The sequence below is a fragment of the Lepidochelys kempii genome, chromosome 9, assembly GCF_965140265.1.
Source record: "Lepidochelys kempii isolate rLepKem1 chromosome 9, rLepKem1.hap2, whole genome shotgun sequence".
NCBI classification, from domain to species: Eukaryota; Metazoa; Chordata; order Testudines; family Cheloniidae; genus Lepidochelys; species Lepidochelys kempii.
The window spans coordinates 62,439,273-62,460,926 of record NC_133264.1 but is presented as its reverse complement, the minus strand read 5'-3'; the positions used below and the strand labels follow the sequence as shown (position 1 = coordinate 62,460,926).

The 21,654-nt window shown below is 54.6% G+C and overlaps 1 protein-coding gene across 4 annotated transcripts in view; it reads left to right on the top strand.

Annotated features, from left to right (window-relative positions):
* KLF8 (KLF transcription factor 8) overlaps window positions 1–21,654 on the top strand; it is an 88,651-nt gene that overhangs the window by 15,887 nt on the left and 51,110 nt on the right. The window contains exons 2-3 of one of the 4 annotated variants that reach the window (XM_073360692.1): window positions 3,504–3,629; window positions 15,862–15,986. The exons of 2 other annotated variants lie outside the window; for them this stretch is intronic. The gene's annotated coding sequence lies outside the window, so the exon portion shown is untranslated. The remainder of the gene's footprint in view (window positions 1–3,503; window positions 3,630–15,861; window positions 15,987–21,654) is intronic. One more of the 4 variants, XM_073360693.1, reaches the window with a different exon arrangement.

Sequence of the window (21,654 nt, the reverse complement as noted above, 5' to 3'; positions counted from 1 at the left end):
ACAAAGGGATCTCACAAAACTGGGTGACTGGGCATCAAAGATGGCAGACAAAATTCAATGTTGTTAAATGCAAAGTAGTGCACATTGGAAAACATAATCCCAACTATACATACAAAATGATGGTCTCAATTAGCTGTTACCACTCAAGAAAGAGATCTTGGAGTCATTGAATGGATGTTTTCAGAGAACTATCCACAATGTGCAGCAGCAGTCAAAAAAGCGAACAGAATGTTGGGAATCCTTAAGAAAGGGATAGATAATAAAATAGGAAATATCCTATTGCTTCTATATAAGTCCATGGTATGCCCACATCTTGAATACTGCGTGCGGATGTGGTCGCCCCGTCTCTAAAAAGGTATATTGGAATTGGAAAAGAGCAACCATATGAGGAGAGATGAATGAGGCTGGGACTTTTTCACCTTGGAAAAGAGACGACTAAGGGGGAATATGATAGAGGTCTATAAAATCATGACAGGTGTGGAGACAGTAAATAAGGAAGTATTATTTACTTCTCATAACACAAGAATTAGGGGTCACCACATGAAATTAATAGGCAGCAGGTTTAAAACGAGCAAAAGGAAGTATTTTTACACACAACACACTATCAACTTGTGGAACTCCTTGCCAGAGGATGTTGTGCAGGCCAAGACTGTAACAGGGTTCAAAAAAGAACTAGATAAATTCACGGGGGATAGGTCCATCAACGGCTATTAGCCAGGATGGGCAGGGATGGTGTCCCTAGCCTCTGTTTGCCAAGGGCTGGGAGTGGGCACAGAGAATGGATCACTGGATGATTACCTGTTCTGTTCATTCCCTCTAGGGCACCTGGCATTGGCCACTGTCGGAAGACAGGATACTGGGATTGATGGACCTTTGGTCTGTCCTTTATGGCCGTTCTTATGATGTGATCAGACACATCAGCTGCAGCAGGTCCCGCCTTGTACTAGCCATGATGGTGCCAACCCTGCTGGGCACTCCCTTTATTTCACCTCTAGTTCCTTTCAGTCTGTCACTTCCCCACCCACAGACACTGCTGAGCCTGGGATTTGATCTTCTCCTCCAGGATCCAGGGCTCAGACCTCTTATTCAGTGGCTGGCCTGACTCCGGATTGGGAAGGAGCCATCCCTGATAGCAAACTACTGCCAGATGAGCTGGGCAGCTTCCCCACTGGCCTCTCCCATTGCCAGAAGAGCAGGGACACTCGTTCCTCCATCGCCAGTGGGGCAAGTATTCTCCAGCTTCACCTCCGATTCCTGGTGGGACTTGGGTGTTCCTTGCCTCCCAGGTCTCCCACTACGTTGATGCTGAAGGGGATTCAGTTCTCCAGACCCAGCATGCACTGGGCTGAGCCATTCCACGCTGTGGCCAGGTCCATTGTCCTCGCTGCTGAGGTCATGTGGAGCAGTTGTCCTAAGGCCGTAGAGATCCCAGCTCCTCTAAGTCTGCCTCCCTCTGGGTCTGGAGGTGGTTTTCGACGCTGCTCCCTGGTGTTCAGGTTTCACATCCTGCACAGGGTGAGGAAGTCCCCGCAAATGCATCCTGCCTTGAGTGTGTGAGGTGGGGGTGGGAGCATGGGGTGAGAGACAGCATCCTGCGGTTTGCAGGTGTGTACGGCTGTGTAACACACATGTGCTCATGGGGGAGGGCGGTCTCGCTTTCTGTTTTGGATAATCAGCTGTTCTGGTGTATATCGTGCCTCTCCTCGACACCCCTGCCTCCCAGGCACCTGCTGCTGGGGTGGCTCTTCCACCATGCCCACATTTGGGTCAAGGAAACCAGGGCAAATCTACCCTGCTGTGAAAAGGCCTTTGGGTCGCTAATGCCCTTGCCGTGGTGAGGACCTTGGTTTAAAAGCTCTCACCTCCCCAGTCTCACCCACCCAACCTCATGCAAATAGCCTGGATCTTGGGGGATGTCTATCTGGGGAGGAGCAAGGATGGAGTCTCCCCATTCAAATCTGAACCTGTGGGTCCCAGGAGCTGAGATATTTGGAACCCGATGCACTTGGGGATTATGTATCTTCGGGCCTTGCTCAGCACTGGGGGGGAAAAAACAGCATCTGTTGGGTGCATCCAGTCAGGCTGTAGGTCTGCAGAGAAGTAACCAAACATCCTTGGTGCTTTGTCACAGCCCGTGTCTAGACAAAGGTGATCTTTCAAGCTAACTAATAGGAAGGGAGATTAAAGAGACACTGGAATTTGAACTTCCCTGTTATAGAAAAGACAGTGAGTATAGTGGTTAGAGCAGGCATCAGGCGAACTGGGTTCTAATCTAAACCTCTCTTGCTGATGGTTCAATGCATGTGACCTTGGGCAAGTCATTTCCCTTCTCTGTGCCTCAGTTTTCCCCATCTATGAAAGGTCATCCCTGTGTTACAAAGTGCTTTGAGATCCTCAGGTGAAAAGCTCTGTGTGAATTCACAAGACTGTTACAATATAAGTTTTATATTTTATAGCATGTCTTGTGCAAATTCTGTCTCAATCACTGGGTGATATATCCGTCTCATAAATCTCCAGCCCACCGGGTGGCCCATCAGAAATCCTTATGACCTATGTCTGAACCTGTCAGACACCAGTTGCAAGCTCATGGTCTGTTCATAGAGGCTTTGGTTTTCTATGTTTTCTCATTGATGACTTGTTGCCATGAGTGAGAGGAGTGGTCCTGTGGGTTTCTGACTGGGCTGGCAGTGAGTTTATTTCACAACTCACCTGGGCCCACCTTTCCTTAGCACAGTCATCAATGGTAGCAGATCCTGTGGATGGAGTATGAGGAGAGATGAATGAGGCTTGGACTTTTTCACCTTGGAAAAGAGACGACTAAGGGGGGATATGATAGAGGTCTATAAAATCATGACAGGTGTGGAGATAGTAAATAAGGAAGTATTATTTTACTTCTCATAACACAAGAATTAGGGGTCACCACATGAAATTAATAGGCAGCAGGTTTAAAACGAGCAAAAGGAAGTATTTTTACACACAACACACTATCAACTTGTGGAACTCCTTGCCAGAGGATGTTGTGCAGGCCAAGACTGTAACAGGGTTCAAAAAAGAACTAGATAAATTCACGGGGGATAGGTCCATCAACGGCTATTAGCCAGGATGGGCAGGGATGGTGTCTCATCTTTCTCACCACCAGTACATGTGAGTGAGGAATAATGACTCTCCTGGGGTCCAAAGAGGTGGAATTAAAGGCATGAAAACACCACACAGCCTGGTTACTGGAATGTAGGAAGAGACATGGAACAGCTGCGAGCCTTGACTCATTACTGATCGCTTTGCCCCCTTCATGGGACAAGCCCTTAGATCACATGGCCATATAGTAGAGAACAGAGGTGCTGAGACATTTGGAGGCCTTCAGATTCAAGTCCAAGGGCATCTGGTTTTATTCCAGTGGAGTCTGCCCCAATTTTTGCCGTGAATTGCATCCCTCCTTTACAGTGCTGTTGGTGCCTCTGCATCGCTGGCCGTAGCCACCTAACTAGGAAACTTTTTTTCTGCAGTTGTGGGAAGAGCTGTAAATATGAAGAGTGGATCCTGGGTATGACTGTGAAGCAAACAACCTCCTTCTGAGCCTAAACTCTCTTCCTCCCCCCTCCTCCAACCCTGAGCCCTCTCTGCCAGCACAGGTGATTTTACAGTAGTTCCTCTTGGTTTTTTGGTACCTGTGTGTGTGTTGGGGGGAGGGGAGACGTGGGGCTGGTCCAGTGAAGAAATCCTGTTATGGAGAAATCGCATTGGATCCCAGCTGGAGCTTTGTGTGGAGAAAGGATGAGTCACAGCTTGGGGACAGCTCTTAGATGGGCTAATGCTTTAGTGCAAACAGGATACGTTTCCTCTAGGGAAATTCCAACTTGGGTCTGGGGTGGGGACTGTGCATAAATCGGAGAGGAGGGTCACGAGACCTGTTCCTAGGTCTTGTCATGGGCTCAGTGTGACCTTGGGCAAGTCATTTAAGTTCTGTGCCTCAGTTTCCCCATTTACAAAGAGGTGATACCCACGCCACAGGGGGGTTGTGAGGATTTGTGGGTGCCTGTTATCACACTGTCTGGAATGGCTCACGACCGTGAGAGTCTGCTGGGAGGTAGGCAATCAGAAATGGGGCAGTCACCCCAAACTGATGGTATGTTCTATAATTAGATTTCACCAAGCCAATAACAAATGGGAACTCCTGGATCACTATATCAGTCATACTATGGAGTCACAAACAGTCCCCTCAGACTCTCCAATCTGTTGTGCCACCCAGACAAACTGAATTTTGTGATAATGGTCATTTAAACCAAAAATCGCATCACATCAGGTTGCTCCCAGTCCCAAGAGACTAGTCACTTACCCCAGATCAGTTGGTACTCTGGATCTTACACCAAAGACAGTGCTGACAGCCAGTTTTATAGTAAACTAACTAAAGATTTATTAGCTAAGAAAAGGAGGTGAGATATTGAGAGATTAAAGCAGGTCAAATATATGTACAGGTAAGTCACACTTTGTAATTCCAAATGGTGGCAGTGATGTAATAAACTGCCAGTTTCCCAAACATCTCCCAGATTGTCTCTGGAGATCTCCACTTTGCATCTGGTACCCTTCCCTGTAAGAGTCCAAGCAGCTCAGAGATAAAGGGTCTTTCTCTGAATCCATATTTAGAGTTTCTTCACCCACAAAGCAAGCTGACAGTATCTCTACGCACCTGGGCTTTTCCTTTGATGACGGTGAGTGAGGAATGCATTTAGTCTTTTCACCTGCAACCATCATACATAATGGCCCCTTGCTTGGAAATTAGCATTTTCTATTAAAGTTCTTAAGTCCTTTCTTAGCATTTCCCAAGATTTCTTTGATGGGTTATTTAGTTACAGGGGTATAGCAAACATTTACATTATGTATTACATTATAACAGAAACAGATGAGTGAAAACAATGTAAGTAACATTCCACTAGCTTTCATGAAGTTTAAACATCTGAATACACTTTGACATTTCGACTCATTTGGATCTATACTAATACACAAGTGAACTGACCTGAATACTCTCCAGCGTGATCTGGTCTGCCAGCATCACACCTGTATCCGCTGTAATGGGAGGGGCTATAGCAGGGCGCAGAGTCATTACTAGACCTTGCTCCTGTTGCTGGCATGGAAGTCCCTGAGATGACTCTGTAGGTATGTCTACGCTACCAAAAAACAAAAAAAAACCCCACAAAACAAAACCCCATGGCAGCGAGTCGGAGTCTGGGTCGACTCACTTTGGCTCATAGGGTCAGCGTAGGTGTAAGCATTCCGGTTGGAGCCTGGGCTCTGAAACCTGGCGATGGGGAGGGTCTCAGGGCCAGGGCTCCAGCCTGAGCCAGAACATCTACCCTGCTATTTTAGCCCTGCAGCATGAGCCTGAGTCCATTGACCTGTTCTCGGAGAGTCATTCCTGTGGGCGTTCTTTTCAGTGTATGCATACCCTATGTGGCCTGTCTCCACAAACTTCCTATGGGTGTCAGCCAAGGTCTGGCCAGCCCTGCTGGGGGGTTTATGTTGGGCATTCCTGCCCCACATTGGATGGATGATGGTGTGTGGGGTATGTGCAACACCATGCGCACATCTGTAGGGTGTGTGAAGATAGGGAGGTTCCAGGCTGAGTCGCAAACACAGCGACTCAACCCTTACAGACCCATTCCTGGCCCTGGGGGATGGTGTAGTGGTCTAAGCAGCAGGTTTGGAATTTGCTGGTGTTGCAGGGTCTGAGCCCAGCAGGGCTGTCTCTTCCTTCTCAGGCCGATAAACTGGACTACATGTGGCTGACTCTGAGTCTTTAGTGATTCCTGATAAACAAAAGTCCCTGGGTAGATATTTAAGCTCCCAGGACACACTTCCGAGGGCCACGTCCGTTCAAAGACCTCTTTAATTCCCATGCTGCAAACCTTTCTGTGGACGCTCTTTGCTTATGTCAGTAAACCCCCGTCCTAAAGAAGAGCTCTGTGTAAGCTCAAAAGCTTGTCTCTCTCACCAACCGAAGTTGGTCCAATAAAAGATATTACCTCCCCCTCCTTGTCTCTCTTATGCAATTTAGCTTTGAGATCAATTTAGTTTAGAAGCCAGATTTAAAGCAATATAGGTGTCCATACAAGGGCTTGTGCCAGTTTAGAATCAGACCTGTTAGTTAAACTGGTTTGGTGCTGTGTTTCGACTAGGCCTAAGAAGGTTGGGCGAAGGGTATGGAACATCTGCTGCAGCTCAGTCCAGATCAATCCAGTTTCTTTTGAGCCTTTAAGCTTTCTAATGTGTCCAATGAAGTCTCCCTGCAACGGCTTGCGTCTAGCAGGTGCATCACTGCTCTCTAGAGCCTGTGGGACAGCGGGTCCTGTAGTGGTGTTACTGACACAATGCTCCATGGCACTGGAGTCGCCCTTTGTGCCGGCGACTGTCCCCATGCATGCTGCTATGCTGTCAGCCCCAAGGACGTTCATGGGCTCTCCTGCAGAGGTGGCTGGTGGGACACGGGCTGATCTAGCTGTTGGGGGTTGCCAAGGGAGCTCCCTGGGCAGGAGCCCTCTGGTTTTGTGCTGTGGGACATCTGCTGGTGTCTGGATTGTGTTATATTAGGTGAATTAAGGGCGGGGCGGGGGGGGGGGCAGTAAATGAACAAAGCTGCTTTCAATTTCTAAAGTGCGCACCTTGGATCCATAGATCAAGATTAATCAAGGGCGGTTCGCTAACAAAATAACAAGTAACCAATTGACCAGTGTCAGTCAATGGCCCTACCCCGAGACTCGAGGGAAAACTTGGCATCTATCTAACGATGCTCCTATTCTAGCCATTCATCCTGAGGGGTCCTTGGGAGGCGCCCATCCCGAAGCTATTAATGACCCTGTTTAGGGAGCCCTAGAAGGGATCTCTGCTCTCTAAGCTTTTGCCGCTCCCCTCATCATAATCTTTGGTCTCTTTCCTCTGGTTCCTTGTCATCTCTGACTCTTGTTTCGGCCTCTTCCTCTCCACCCGCTCTGGTCCCAGGAAAAAGAGTCTCGACACCTCCCCCTCCTCCCAGTGGACAGCTGCCCGAAGAGGGACCTGAGCTGGGAAGCTGTGCTGATGCCGTTGCGGTTGTGACCACACACTGCTTCTCGCAGAGAGGATTCCACACTGGGGGTCTCCACGTCAGCCTGGACACTGAAAGCTTGAGATTGGTGTGGGTGGCTGATGATTTTGGGGGGGCCCAGCTTGAGACACCTGGGCAGGGGGGCTGATTTTTCAGACCGTGCTGCGCACCCACCCTCTGGGAATCGGGCCTCTTTGAGGTGTCTCGAGTTGGGCTCCCAAGACTGAGACCCCCCAAAACTACGGGTCACTTTTGGGAACTCTCAGCCAGACGTTTGTCCCCCAAGTATTATTTTGGGGGCACATAAGAGCTCCCTCCATCTCGCCCATCTCACTCCTATAACGGCAGTGCAGCGTGCTCTCGCTGTGCGAGGGCTGCCAACTTTCTAATTGAAGAAAACCCAACCCCTTGCTCCACCCCCTGCCCCACCCCTTTCCCCAAGGCCCCCTCCTGCTCACTCCATCCCCCCTTCCCTCTGTTGCTCGCTCTCCCCCACCCTCACTCACTTGCTCATTTTCACTGGGCTGGGACAGGGGGTTGCGGTGCAGGAAGGGGTGAGGGCTCTGGCTGGGAGTGCAGGCTCCAGGATGGGGCCAGAAATTAGGGGTTTGGGGTGTAGGAGGGGGCTCGGCTGGGGGTGGAGCCAAGGGGTTTGGAGTGTGGGAGGGGGCTCTGGGCTGAGGCAGGGGGGTTGGGGTGTGGGAGGGAGTGAGGCTCCCGCTGGGGGTGTGGGCTCTGGGGTGGGGCCAGGGATGAGGGGTTTGGGGTGCAGGAGGGGGCTCAGGGCTGATGCAGGGGGTTGAGGTGTGGGGTGCAGGCTCTAGGAAGGGGGTTGGGGCACGGAAACAGGTGTGGGGTTCGGGCGGTGCTGACCTCAGAGTGGTCCCAGCATTTCCCAGGGACAGAAGTCCGTACAACTCCTAGGAAGTGGCGGCATGTCCTTCTGTTCCTAGGCAGAGGGGCGGCCAGGGTGGCTTCATGCACCGCCCCCAGGCGCCGCCCCGATCGGCTGCTCTGCAGCTCCCACTGGCCATGGCGTTCCCAGCCAAAATTGGGAACGCATTCAGGCTGCTAGCTCCCCGTTGTCAGGTAGGCAAAGATTGTTGTGCTCACTTTACAGATGGGGCAAGTGACCGGGATCAAGTGACTTGCCCAAGGCTGCAGGAGTCAGTAGCAGGGCTGGAATTAGTACCCAGGAGTTGCTGGCTCACATGGCTATGCTTGGTCCTTTGGACTGTTCCCTCCCACGTGCCCTGGCTTGGGGTTGGAGAGAGAAGCACGGCCAGGAGGGCTCACGGGGCAGAGATCTGCTCAATTCTTCTAAGGGGTCATTTCCGTCTTGCATGTGAATTCCGGCCTTGAGTTGGTGGCTGAGGGGAGCTGCCACTCAGCCTCCAGAGCGTGACTGCGTGTGCTGGGAATGGAAAGTTGCCCTGTCTCTCTCGCTCTAGAGGCTGCCTGCTCCTCTGCAGGTGGGTGTGTTGGCCAGGGGCGTTCCTACCCCATTGGGATGGAGGGGGAACTGGCCTACAGCCCTGGTAGTTCCAAGAAACTGCCTGGGAATTCTCTTTGCCCCACCCATGCATAAAGCACCTGCTGTCAACGCCGGGAGGGAGCGTAACGCCAGGGTGGGGTGGTATTTCAGTCACCGCTGAACCAGGCAAACTCCTGTCTCTTCTCTCCCTGAAATTCCTCTTGAGCTGGGTCTGTCCCCCACCACCCGGCTGCTCTGGGCATCTCAGCAGCTCTCTGTCCCCTTCCCTGCCTCCTTTCTGGAGTCCCAAACATGAGCTGGGCTGCTTTCTTCCATAGGCGCTGCTCCTTTGTTCCGCTCTGGAGTGGCTAAGTGCCAAATGGTCCCCGCTGGCCCACCTGGTTCGCCTTTGCTTTGCCCTTCCCCCTGCCCCGAAGGGGATCAGCCCCCTGGCATGGAGTGTTTCCCCAGTGGTGACAAGGGAGCGACTCTCCCCATGTGTGTCTCCCTCTGGCCCTCCGGGCTCGTGCTGCGGAAGGATCGTGTGCCTCACTGGGCACTGTCCTCTGCAGGATTCCTGCCCATGACAGCACAGCCACTGGGTGCTCATTGGGTTGCTGAGCTGCACTGTCCTCACTCTGGGGCCGTGGGATGTTAATGTGGGTCATGGGCAGGCCTCTCCTGGTGAACCCCAGCACCCACCAGCTGCTGGGGGCAAAGGGCCATCCCGTGTCACTGGTGAGAAATTCCATTCTTCTCCTTCCCCCTTCCTGCAGGCCGTCTGGCCTGTTCCCCTCTGTGATTGAGGCTGAGCGCCCCGGTCTTTTCCTTCTTGAAAGATCTGTTTGTTTACAACCATTTACAGACCCAGCCCAGGGCTAGCCCTGTGACTGCTGCTCTGGGGAACGTGGCCATGTCAGCCACTTCTGCCAGGGGCTGCCTTGTACCCTGGCTCTGCAGAAATTCTTGCTGGCTCTGGAGTCTGGGATGGGCCATGCATCAGCAAGGAATAGCCAGGCCTGGCACTCTCATCCCAGCCCACATGGGGCTGGTGGGCACGAAGGCTGAGCTCCTTTCCATGATGGTGATCTGGCGTGAGGTTCCAGACAGCCAAAGGCCCTTGCTGACGTGCCTCAGCTCTTCTCTGGGGGGTTCAGACGCAGGCCGCCATTGGAGGGGACAGTGGGTTATAGATACCTGCCCACTAAGAACTGGACTGAGATCCCTCCCACACCTCTCTCTGAGTTTCAGGCCACTCAGTAAACCACAGACGGCGACAGTTCTTGGCCTGGGCTGTCTTCGAAACCATGACCTGCTGGTGATGAGCTCTGAGCCTTCTGATCCCTCCCCCTCATCTGTTTTGGTGTTTAACCAACCCCCCATACCGAACCCCATTTTCCTGCTGCTAGTGAGTTGGGCACGGGCAACTCTCCCATACTTATTTGTATTGCTATCCTGCCTAGGAGCCCCAGTGCATGGACCAGGACCCCATTGTGCTAGGCGCTGTACAGACATATCATCGGCACAGGTAGCACATTCCTGATTCATTGCAGCACATTACAGCATGCGGCCGCATTGCAGCCATCTTTTGCTCTGTGACCGCCTCCTGTGGCCCCCCCAGCCCCCTCCCCACCCGGCCGGCTAACCTGGGTTAAGGAAATGGGGGCCCTATGCCTTTAATAATAGGGTTAGTTTCCCATGGAGCAGGAGGCGGGCTCTTGGGACAGGCTTGGAAGGTCACAGCTGTGAGCTGGGTGGATGGGGGGGGAACTAGGGGGGATCCTGACTGCAGTGTTGCTGTGCTTCTGCCTGAGACCTGCCAGTCTGTCCCGCCCAGTGCAGGGCTGGGATCTCTCCTCCCCAATGCATTCGCAGGGTGGGCACCAATCCAGCTCTTAAAGCACCAGGTGTGGCCGTGGGAGGCAGTCTCACAGGGGCCAGGCCTGCGGAGGCGGCAGTTGCTGCTGGCCCTTTAAAACTCTCCGCCTGCTGGTGGACAGCTCTGTCACTGGGAATCTCATGCCTGGAGTTTCTATAGTGCCGCTGTCTAAGCAGGGGTGGGGTGGACCGGGAGAGAGGCACTCTCCATAGCCAGGCCCATCCAGGACCTGGTGCAGGAGAGTACAGCAAGGGGGAGCTGCACGTCCTAGTGATGCTTCTTACCGAAGAGATGCGGTCAAGTTCCTTTGCCTGAAAATGGGCAGGAGATCATGGGCACTTCCCAGGCAGCATCCAGCCCAGCATCCCCTCCCAAATGCCTCATTAAAAATGGATTCCTACCTATTGGCTGGCTAGCTCATTGTCCCCTCTGTACGGGGGGAAACTGAGGCACAGAGATGTGCCGTGACTTACCCAAGGGTGCCCAGAGAGTCAGTGCCAGAGCTAGGAATCAAAGCCAGGAATCCTGACCCCACCCCCAATTCCAATCACCAGATTTCCCCCCCCCCATACCTTTTTAATGTCTGGCCTTGAAGAAACACCCTTTGCTCACACCACAGGGTCACCCTCTACCCCGAGGCTCAGGGGGATATCTGAGCATGGAGGCTTTGGCAAATGCTTGTTTTTGTTTTCCTGGGGACCATTATTCTGTTCTCTATGCCAACCATCCTTTTTCAGATTTAAACTGGAAGTGCCCCTCTCTTTCCCTTCCAGTGGACCGTGTGTCCATGTGAACAGCCGGAAACCGTACCTTACTGCCTGGGGTTTGTTTACGTGAGACATGCAGGAAATGGGGGGCCTTTCCCTCTTGTGTGTAGGGCTGCAGCAGGGGCAGCTGGAATCCCTGGGCCAGTCCTACAGTATGGGGTGGGTTAATAGGACGCCTGGGTTCTGTTTCTTGCTTGGAGCAGGCGTCTGAGGCAGGGCACCTGGATTCTGTTCCTAGCTCTGCCACTGGATCACTTAGGCCAAAACTTTCAGAAGTGGCTGCTAATTCTGTGCAGAGGTTGGCTTGGGGCATCCCACCCTAAGCTCCCAGCAGCCTGATTCTTCCACAGTGTTGAGCACCTGACGTCGGATGGACATTCAGGGGCTAAGTACCCCTGCAAATTGATCCCTGGTGCCTTCCCCCAAAGAACGGGGACACTGAATGAGTAGGCACAAAAATGGGGACCTTGACCTCCTTGCCTCAGTTTCCCCCATCTCAATAACAAAAATTGCTAACACGATGCACAGGGCGGGGAAGGTGTGGTAAGGACTTAATTCATGTGCTTAAAGTGCTTTGGGGGGGCTAGAGAATGGGGCACAGTGTTAGGTTAATTTGAAGGAGAGATCACCCAGGAGGGTTTGGTTTTTGGTAAATTCCCTTCCTCTGCCTTAAAACAGGTAAGACTTCCAGGGTCGCCCGTGGTGCATCTTGACGTATGGGCCAGTGCCAATTGGCTGTGCTCCATTGGCAGTCGATGGAGCTACTGGCTTACACCAACTGAGGATCTCGCACAAGTTTTATGACCAGCAGACCATCTGGATCTGAGCTGAAGTCCATGAAGTTGTGTTGCCACCTTGCAGTTGGAGGGCTTGTCTTTTAGGGAGGGATGCAGGTTCTGTGCTTGGTGAGGGCAGAGCTCCCCCCCCCCCATCCTCCCTGGAGCCATTTGCTTTGACCTCTGGGCGCATTTGGGCTCTTTGGGCACATGGATTGGGGGTGGAGAAACCTGTGGTGGGTTTTGTCAGGACGGGCAGAGCCACCTCCCCTCAGACCTGCGGGACACTTGGCTCAGCTCCTGCGTGTTTGATACCTGGTGTTATTGCAGAACGCCAGGGCAGCCTGCAGCAGTATCAAGTCTTGAACACACGCTACTGGGTGCCGTCACCTTTAGGCAGGGTGCCTCTGATCTGTAGCCCCCCTGCTATCCTAGGCCTGACACCCTGCACAGCACAGTCCTTCGAGAGCCCTGCTATTCTACTCCACCACTGTGGCCTGCAGGATCTCTGTCCCACATGCAGCTGGTATATAAAAGCCAACAGATCCCTTTCAGCCATGAATATTTCAGGAGGGCGGGGTGTTCGCAGCGGGTAGGGAGGTGTGTTGCAGGGGGATGAGTGGCTGTTCTAGCCATGTGCACGAAGCCCCATGTTTCTAACGCTGGTCTGTTCCTGGGCTTGTCTCTGCAGGGAGCTCGGATACCTGCCGGCCTCCTGCTGCATGCAGCTGGCATGCGCTCCAGGTATTCTGTGGCCATTTCTACGTGCACCGCTGCTGGCAGATGGAAACCCTATTAAATAGCTGTGTGTCTCTGAGCCCTGTAATTACCCAATTGGTCGTTCGTGGCATAGCTGGGAAGGGCCATGTGCTGATGGAGCTGGGAGTGGGGAGGGACTGACTGTGGGGTGAAGTGCAAGGTACCTCTGTGAGGTGGCACTCCCAGTGAACATAGGCTAGTGATCTGAGCAGGGGACCAGGGCTCCTGGTCTGTCCCTGTTGGGTCAGTGGATTACGAGTTGGGAGATCTGGGTTTGTTCCTGCCATTGACTTGCACTGTGACCTTGGAAGAGTCCCATACCCTCTCTGTGCCTCAGTTTCCTTGCTGGCACTGTGGCAGTAGGGATGATTTGGGGCCAAGTGCTCCAGCTGGGCCTTGCCCTCCATGCTCTGGGTTAGGGCCTGGTGGGAGAGGCAGGGCAGTGCTCTGTCTGGGGGCAAGATGTTGGCAAAGCTGGCATCTCCTGAGTTGTGCTCCTCTCCAGCTTGTGCTCTGGAGTTTCAGGAGTCAGGGCTGCTGGGAGTGTCGCGTGCAGGGCGTCTGCTGGGCTCGGCGTAGTGCTGGAGGGGCATGTTTGGGCAGGCGGAGAGTTGGGCATAGTTGGCAGGCTTGAGAAGCGCCAGGGCTGGAATAGCAGGAGTGGCTGCAGGCCAGGACTGAGGAGCATCGCCAGGGCTGGGGGGAGGGGGAGCCCAAGGCTGGGCTAGCAGGCCAGGTTGCAGTGGGTCGTTGGCAGAGCTGTGTGGCTGGGGAGGAAAAGAGCCCAGGAGCAGAACAGCAGAGGAGCTGTGGCTCAGAATTGCGGGGCATTGGTAGCCCTGCGGGGGAGCCCATGACTGGAGTAGCAGAGGAGGCTGCAGGTCAGGATGGAGGCGCATGGGCTGAATGCCCTACAGAACTCACACCACACCCAGCAGCAGAGCAGGTTGAGTTTTAATGAGGTCTAATGTTTCCCGACTTGCGTTCTGCAGTGACATCTGGTATCAAATATGCAAGGGCTGAGCCAACCAGAATAGAAAATAAAGTGTCTGCAGGCTTGGGGGGAGCTGGAATAGTGAAGGATTGGGGGGGCTGTAGGTCAGTAGTGAGGGGCATCAGCAGAGCTGCGGGTGTTGGGAGAGCCGGGGAGGGGGGCTTCAGGTTGGGATTAAGAGACATCAGCAGAGCTCGGTGGGGAAGCACACATGGCACCTCAGAAGGGACTTCCTATAAGCACATGCCGAAACACCGATTTCCCCAAAACCTCCCTGCATTACCAGTCAGTCCCCTTGGCCTGTCAGTCACTGCATCTGACTGACTGGCTCCCCCCTGCTTTAGCCCCCATGCCCATTAGCCCTGGATCCGGGCATGCTGGCAGGGCCAAGCACCTCCTGTTCTGTATAACTGCCCTGAACTGGGTGTTTCCAGCACCCGTCTTCCTGCTGTAGGGTCCTTTTGGAAATCCTGCAGCTGTGGGGCCCAGTGTCAAGGGCCATCCTGCTGTAGCAGCGGGTTTGCCCCCAGGAGGAACCTTCCTACCTGAACTCTAGGTACTTGGCTCAGTCCTTTCCCTGTGCAGTGTCCTGGCGCGATCTTCCAGGGACGGTCACATGCCTCTATGGCACTGTTTGCCCGGCACATCGGCCAGCGCGGAGGTGGCTCAATGCAGCAGTTCTTGTGGCACTGGGGAAGGAAATCCATCCAGTCAGGCCTTACTCCCCTCTCTAATCAGTGATGGGGCCCGAGCCAGTGAGTCAGGACTTGAATCCAGGGCTAGTTCTGGTCATGCTGCCATCTAGCCACACATCCACCCCCAGTGCCAGATGGGCTGCATAAACCCCAAGGTGGGAGAGCACCTGCCTTTGTTGCTCTGGCCCTTTGATCAAACTAGAGAGCTCACCTTTGAGGGTCAGTGCGGGTCAGAGGGCGACCCCAGTGCTCCTCAGTTACAGGGGCGAAATGAATGAGGGGAGGGGAAGAGAGACACTGCTAGGTTTGATTCTCTGCTTCCCCATTCCTGTGCATGGGGTGGTAACAGTGAGGAGTTACAGTGGCTGTAGGGTGACCAGATGTCCTGATTTTTGGGTCTTTTTCTTATATAGGTTCCTATTATCCCCCACCCCCGTCCCGATTTTTCACATTTGCTGTCTGGTCGCCCTAAGTGGCTGTAAGCCACCTTGCTGCTCCCTGTATTCAGAGCTGAATTGCTAACGTACATTGTGGGCCATAAAGTCAGAGCAGCCTCAAAGCTGCTCTAACTTCTGCTCTGCTCCCTGTGGTCCGTGGGAAGCAGAGGTACTCTAGCCACACCAGGGCCTGGGAGCTGGGGCCTATTGCCGCCACCACCACACTATTTGGGGAGGCCGCACACACCGGGCCGGGGGGGCGGGGGTCTCAGCAGGTTGTTTCCACCCCCTTCTTCTGACATAGAGGGGCCTGAATGTCGCTGGGAATCAGCCCCCGCACGTGCACGGAAGGAGATGACAACATTGCTTTGCCGCAGAGGCAGAGGAGGGAATATTCCCGTACGTGGGAGAAGTTCTCCTAGGATGGCTGGACAGACAGACAGATACGGGAGTCCCAGAGATGCCGAGGGAGGAGCAGATATCCCCTCCCCGGGTTCGGGTCAGTGGAGTCGTTAATCTGCCCCACCCAGCCTGATATCTGAAAGCCCCAGGTCTGGGCAGGCCTGCCGCTCCCAGGGGACTTTCCTCTGCTTATAATGAGGAGAAGCAGGTGCTGCCTGGAGCCTCGGGCCCTGGCAGGTTGAGCTGCTGGGGTGGGAGCTGCCAGTGGCAGGAGGATGGAGGGAAAGGGTGGCTTTTCCCTTTCTGTCTAGAGCCCAGCTGGAAAATGCCATCTGGAGGGCACTTGCCTCTTCACACCCCCCAGATGGGGAGCATCCCCCGAGTCACTGAGACTTGGTTGTGATGCCAGGCCCCAGGAAGAGGTATGGCTTTTTGAACCACTTCCCATCCCCTCAATGAGATGGGCTGTCAGGGTGCATGCATCTCCCTCACCCCCTAAATCAGGGGTTCTTGGCCCCCAACACTTGGATCTGAAATACCACAGCTGGCGTATGGGCTAATTCTCAGGGTTGCTCCTCCCATCCTCCATGTTCCCTGCTCCAGGAGCCTTCCTGGTTGAGACGTCCCATGGGTGAACTTGGAGATGATGCCGTTGTGTCGATTGCTGTGTCCTTAACCCCTCCGTGCAGGGGCTGGGCCGACGGCGTAGACCCTGCTTTGATCCCGAGGTCTGTGTTCGTGGATCCCTCTGACAGACGCCCAACCTCTCCATAAACGGACGTGTCGGGCGATCATTCTTGGAGCCTGCATTCCTGAACATCCCGTTGTTGTGTACCTGTTCTCTGTACCCTTGCTTGAAAGTGGGCTAAGACCTGCACTGGAAGAGTCAGTCGGGCCTTTGCCTGTCTATGCTGGGGGGTTGCAGCAGCAGAGCTGCCCTGCGGGCTGCAGTGGGAGAACGTGGCATTGTGAGATGGCACTGAACCCTGGTGTAGACACCATGGAAAGCAGAGCTGGGAAGGGTTGTGCCCTGCAGCCTGTTCTCCTGGCCAATGTCAGCAACTCAAGGGAGCCCCATCCAGTGGGAGACTGTCACGCCCTGTGAGGGATCTCTGGGTCCTTCCATCCAAAGTGACCCTTGTCCTCTCCCTATCCCTGAGCCCTGGCAAGCTGGTATGGTGCCTGGAGCTGCTCCATGTTGGAGACACTCTGTGGGGAGGAGCTCTGAGACGAAGGATGCTGAGGGGTTGTAGACAGGTCCACTGGTGCAGGACTGAGCTGGCTTCTACTGTCCAGGGCCTAAACCAGGCTTTCCAGCGGATATGGCTGTGCCAGCCGGAGGGGTTGGCAGATGCCTTGGAGCCAGGAGTCTTCACTATGCCAAGTTGCTAGCTTTGGGGGCTATGTCCTCTGCACTAGACTGGGCTCCACCTGTTCTGCTCAGCCCTGGCCCTGGAGCCACCCGGCATGTGGCTGGAGGGATGGATGGGGGATCCTTGAACTTTGCTCCAGGCGGTGTTGGCATGGAGGGAGCAGTGCTGGGCAAGGTGCCCATGCTTCTGCTTCCCACAGTCCCCTCTGTGTCTTCCCTTAACCCTTTCTGGGCTGATGCATTAGTGGCTGAGATCAAACAGGAAGGACACTCGGCATCAGGCATGGGAGCCACCAGGGGCAGCTGGGGGATTGGCCCGTGGCAAATGATCTCTTGGCTCCTCCCCCTTCGAGTTCTGGGGTCACGTGCATCCCTGGGGGCCCCCCATCCATTGCTGCTATGCCTCGGCTGGCACCTTGGTCAAGGGCAGCTGGGATTTCCCTTTGGGGCCAGGATTCAAGGGCCTGCTGTTGAGTAGTCTGAGTTGCTCCCCCTGCCCTGAGTGCAGCCCCAGGGATGCAGAGGTCCCTACGCCCTACCTCCACATTTCCCCCCCCCTTCCCTGAGCCACCCTCTCAGAGCCTAGGACCAGTCCATTGAGCGCGGCTCCGAAAACAGGCTGCCATGTACTTACAATCGAGTCAGGCTGAGCTTGCCCCCGATTCCCCTTGCTGAGCATTCCAGAGAACCTGTCTCCAGCTGGCCCAGGGAGCCATCCCCAGGCAGATTCTCCTGCCACCTTGTGCATGGTTCTAGCCTCTGACAGTCTGGGCATCTGGGGGTTAAGGCGGCAGCCCAGCACAGATGTCAGGCTGCAGGGAAGGAAGGGATGCTGGAGTAATCAGGGCCTCCCAGAAATAAAGCTGGGGGGAAGGGGCCAGAACTCCGTCTGCCATGAGTGCTCCTGGAAGCCAGAGCCCCAGGGCTTGGAGCTGGCCCTGGCTACAGGGAGGGGAGGAGGAGAGAGGGGTGGCCTCGGAGGCCTGTGCAGCGCTGTAGAAATGCATGGTTGAAATCCACCAAGGGAGGTATCCCCTCCGCCTCCTGCTGACTGCACTGCCTGTGCCCCAGGCTCCGGGGACCCTAGGGGGCTGGGTGGTACAAGGGGGGGAGGGGGGCTTTGGAGACCCTGGGTTTAAATTCAGATCAGGTTGCAGGTGGCACAAGTTTTGTTGGCTGCATTTTTGTCTCTTTTGGCAGATTGTCTGCGTCATAAAATAACCCTGGGGCACCTCAGGCTGGGATACAGGGGGGCTGCGGGTGAAAGGCAAGGCACCGGCAGCAGTGCAGGGGGGAAGCTGGCCTCTGCTTAGTCTCTCTGCTCCCCCAGTTTTAAAATCAAAGAGACATCTACAGTCACCTGAGCCGTCCTGGCACCTGCTCGGATCCCATTGTGGGGGTGGGTCCCAGGGCTCCTGGCCTCTGGGAGCTGAGCTTTTACCCAGGAGCCTGTGTGGTGGGAGGGGGGAGGCTGCCTCCAGCAAGCCAGTCCTGGGGGAGATGAGTGAGGCACCAGAGCAGCCTCCCCCATGGAGAGCTGGAGGGAGGCCAGCCCGGGTGGCTGCTGATTCAAGGGGTGCAGGGGCAGGGTGGGTCCTGAGGATCTCAGCCCTGGTGCTGGTCTGTCTCCAGGGGCAGCTGGAACGTGGACCACCAGTGTGGCCATCAGGAAACCCCTGCCTCAGCCACAGTCCCTTCCTCTCCTCCCCCACCCCGCCAAGGCACCTTGGGCACTTTGTCTCCAGCCTACACGTCTTGCTGCCCCCAAAGTGGTAACGCCTGAGCCTTGTGACTTCGTCTCTCCTTCGACTCCTGTTGTCCTGGTGACATCCCCCTCCCCCCCACATCACACACATGCCCCCCCATCTGCGCCCATAGTCGCGCGTACAGGGGGCCCCAATCTCTTCCCTTCCCGACAGACAGACAGACACACGTGCTCCCCCCACACCGTCCACCCTCTTCTCCCTGGCTGCTGTTATGTTGAGTCCAGTCGTTGTCCTCCAAATTTAAAAAAAAAAAAAAGGTGGGGGAGGAGCTGTAAAATGAATGGCAGGTAAGGCCTCCCCTTCCCCCCCCTTTCCCCAGGAGATTTCAGAGTGAGAGCCCAGCGGAAGGAGTGGGGTCTCGTGGGGAGATCCTGTGCATTAGTTCTGGGGGGGAGAATGTTAGCTAGCAGGGTAGAGCAAGGATTCAGAGCCCCTGGATTCTGTTACTAGCTCTGGGAGGGAATATCGGCTAGTGGTTAGAGCCAGGAGACCTGGCATCGGTTCACTTTTCTGGGAGGGAGCATGTCTGCTAGCTGGAGGAGAGGGCAAGGAGTTGGGACCCCTGTGTTCTATTCCCATCTCTGCTACTGGCCTGCTGGGTGACATTAGGCAAAACACCGCCCCGTTCCGTGCCTCAGTTGCCCCATCTGTATCCCAGGGATACCATTTGATCTGGGTTACCAGCTGTTTGTTTGTAAAGCACCAAGAGGGTGGGATAAAAGGAGCCCCATGCCAGCTGCTCTGCGTGGCTGGGAGCTTGCACTGCAGCTTGGCTCAGCCACGCCAGGGCTGTGAGGGAGCCAGGGTGCAGCTGGCAGCCTGAAACGGGCACGCCTGCTGGCTGATCCCTCGATCCCTACCCCCGTTCAAGCACTTACAGCTGCCTATTTTGCGACCACCGCCCCGTGCCATGGTGACAAATGCCACTGTGTTGTGGTGAAGCCCCGGAGAGGTGCCCCTCATCCTGCTCCCTGGTGACACCATGTCACCGCCCCGTGATGCCACCCGTGGATAATGCACCAGCTGGTCATTAGAGGTTACCCACAAATGAGAACCCGTGTAGGGTGCTGCTCCGTCCGAGTCCCCTCAGCTCCTTAAACCCAGGGACATGGGTGCCCAGCACCTCTGGATCAGGCCATGGGGCAGGTAATGGGTCGAGATGCAGCACAGCTAGGACCTCTGAGGAAGACTGAACAGTAGTGCAGGAAAAAGACAGTGGGTCTGTCTTCGGCAGGTACAACCGCCCCTCACCCCCTTCCCGAGAGGGGGTTATGCTGAGTTTGGGCTTGAGCCCATGCCCCTCGGGCAAGTGGCTCTAGCCCGATGCCACATCTGTCAGCATGGCTTTTTGATCGCTGCGCTCTGCTAAGCTGTCTCTGGCTGATCCCTGGTAGTTTGAGGGAATTGCTGTCTCGTATTGGGGATGCTGGAACAGAAAGTGTTTGTGGCTATGTCTACACTAGCACTTTTGTCGGTCAGGGGTGTGAAAAAACACCCCCCTGATGCTCTCCCGCTGACATAGCTACTGTTGAGGGTTTGGGGGAGATGGAGAAGCAGCCCTGCTAGGGGAGATCTAGAGAGGGCGCGAGGGTCGGTTCGCAAAGGGCGCGGCACCAGAAATATGAGAAGCGGCATGTCATGTAGCGGGGGCTACCCCAGGGGATGGGCTGTGGGCACCAGGTACGCTGTAATGCTATATACACTAAGCCAGCTCTGGTGCCACTCCTTACTTGGCTGGAGAGGATCACTTGACCCTCCCAGGGTCTCCCCCCCCCCCCCCGCCCATCCATGGAGGAGCAAGGTAAGACGTGGGCTTGCTTTGATGAGCCCATCGTTTTGGGGGGAGCAAAGTGTCCACTTGTTGTGCTTCTTAATATCACTTGGTTTGTGCCTGAGTGGCTTTATCTTGAACAGACCTATTGTGACGGGCTCTGATCTCCCTCAGTGGTCCTGTGTACCCATGTGTAGGTCACATAATAGTGGCTCACTGGAAGTGGGGGAAGGGAGAGGGAAACTTAAATGCAAAGCATTTTGCAGGGCAGGGAGCAAAAGCCCAGGTTTTCCTTTTCCTTGCAGTGTTGAAAGGCGACAACATTGGGGGTGTCTGTTTTTTTTCTTGCTTGCTTTTTTTTTCCCCTTCAGAACAATCAGGAATATCAGTTATGGTCTCGGGTGATGTGTTGGAGTGGCCTCAGGGATATTTATTGTTCGATCGCTTTCTCTCCCGTCCCCTTTGAAAAGACAGAGGGGTTAGATATTTAACAAAGACTACTTTTCTCCACAGTGTTCATTAGGCATTGGAGTTAAATAGAAGCCAAGACAGAGTTTTAAACAGTCTGGCCAACAATCCCATCTTCTTAATTGGTCATGGCTTTTGTGATGTCATTGCTTCACTAGATCTCCAGACTCCACAGAGTCTCTGAGGGTAGGCGGGACCAGAATTTCAAATGGAAACACTTTTAATGCCCTTCCCCCACCACCCAAAAGGAGCAGAAAAGGGCAGGTCCTCTTTAAGATGTCTGATCCAGAGACCGGAATCCCTCTGATAGTTCAAAGATCTCTTTCCTTCCCACTCCCTCGTGCCCCCCATCTCTGTTCCTGTTTCCCCTGCCTCTTTCCCCGATTGATTGCAAGCACCAGCTGGAAGGCTCTGCCCCCGCAGGCAACCGCGTGCAGGCGCGACTCCTTTGCAAGGCCTGGCATGCAGAGGCAGCCCTGGATAGTGCTCGCAGCCTGGAGCAGCCGGGCTGGGTTGGGAAGCAGCAACTTGGTGTGTTTTTCCACTGCTGGCAGGTTGTGTCCAGGGTTATGGAGAGGTTGTGAGGCGGGTGTGTCCATAAGGCGGGGTGGCTTCACACCCCACATTTACCTCTTGCCCGATTTAGCCTAATCTGCCTCTGCGTGCATTCCCGAACCCCTCCCCTGGAGCGAGTGCACCCCACTGGGCCAGTGACGGGGCAGCTGCTGGATGGATGGGACTTTGGGGGGAGAAGGGTGGTCTGGATGTTCGAGGGCAGGGTGAAGAGTCTGTGTGTCTGGGTTCAATTCCTGGCTCTGGTGTGTAACAGTCTCTGCTCTGTGCCTCAGTTTCCCCCTTGGTGGAACTGGGACAGTGGTGCTTGCCCACAGTGCAGGGGTTTGTAAGGCTGAATTAACACTTGTGCAGAACCTTGAGGTGCTGGGATGGGAGTGGCTGGGGGAGAGGTGGGGTGTTGTTTCAGCCAGACCTGGGTGAGCGGGAAACTGTCCTGGCGAGGT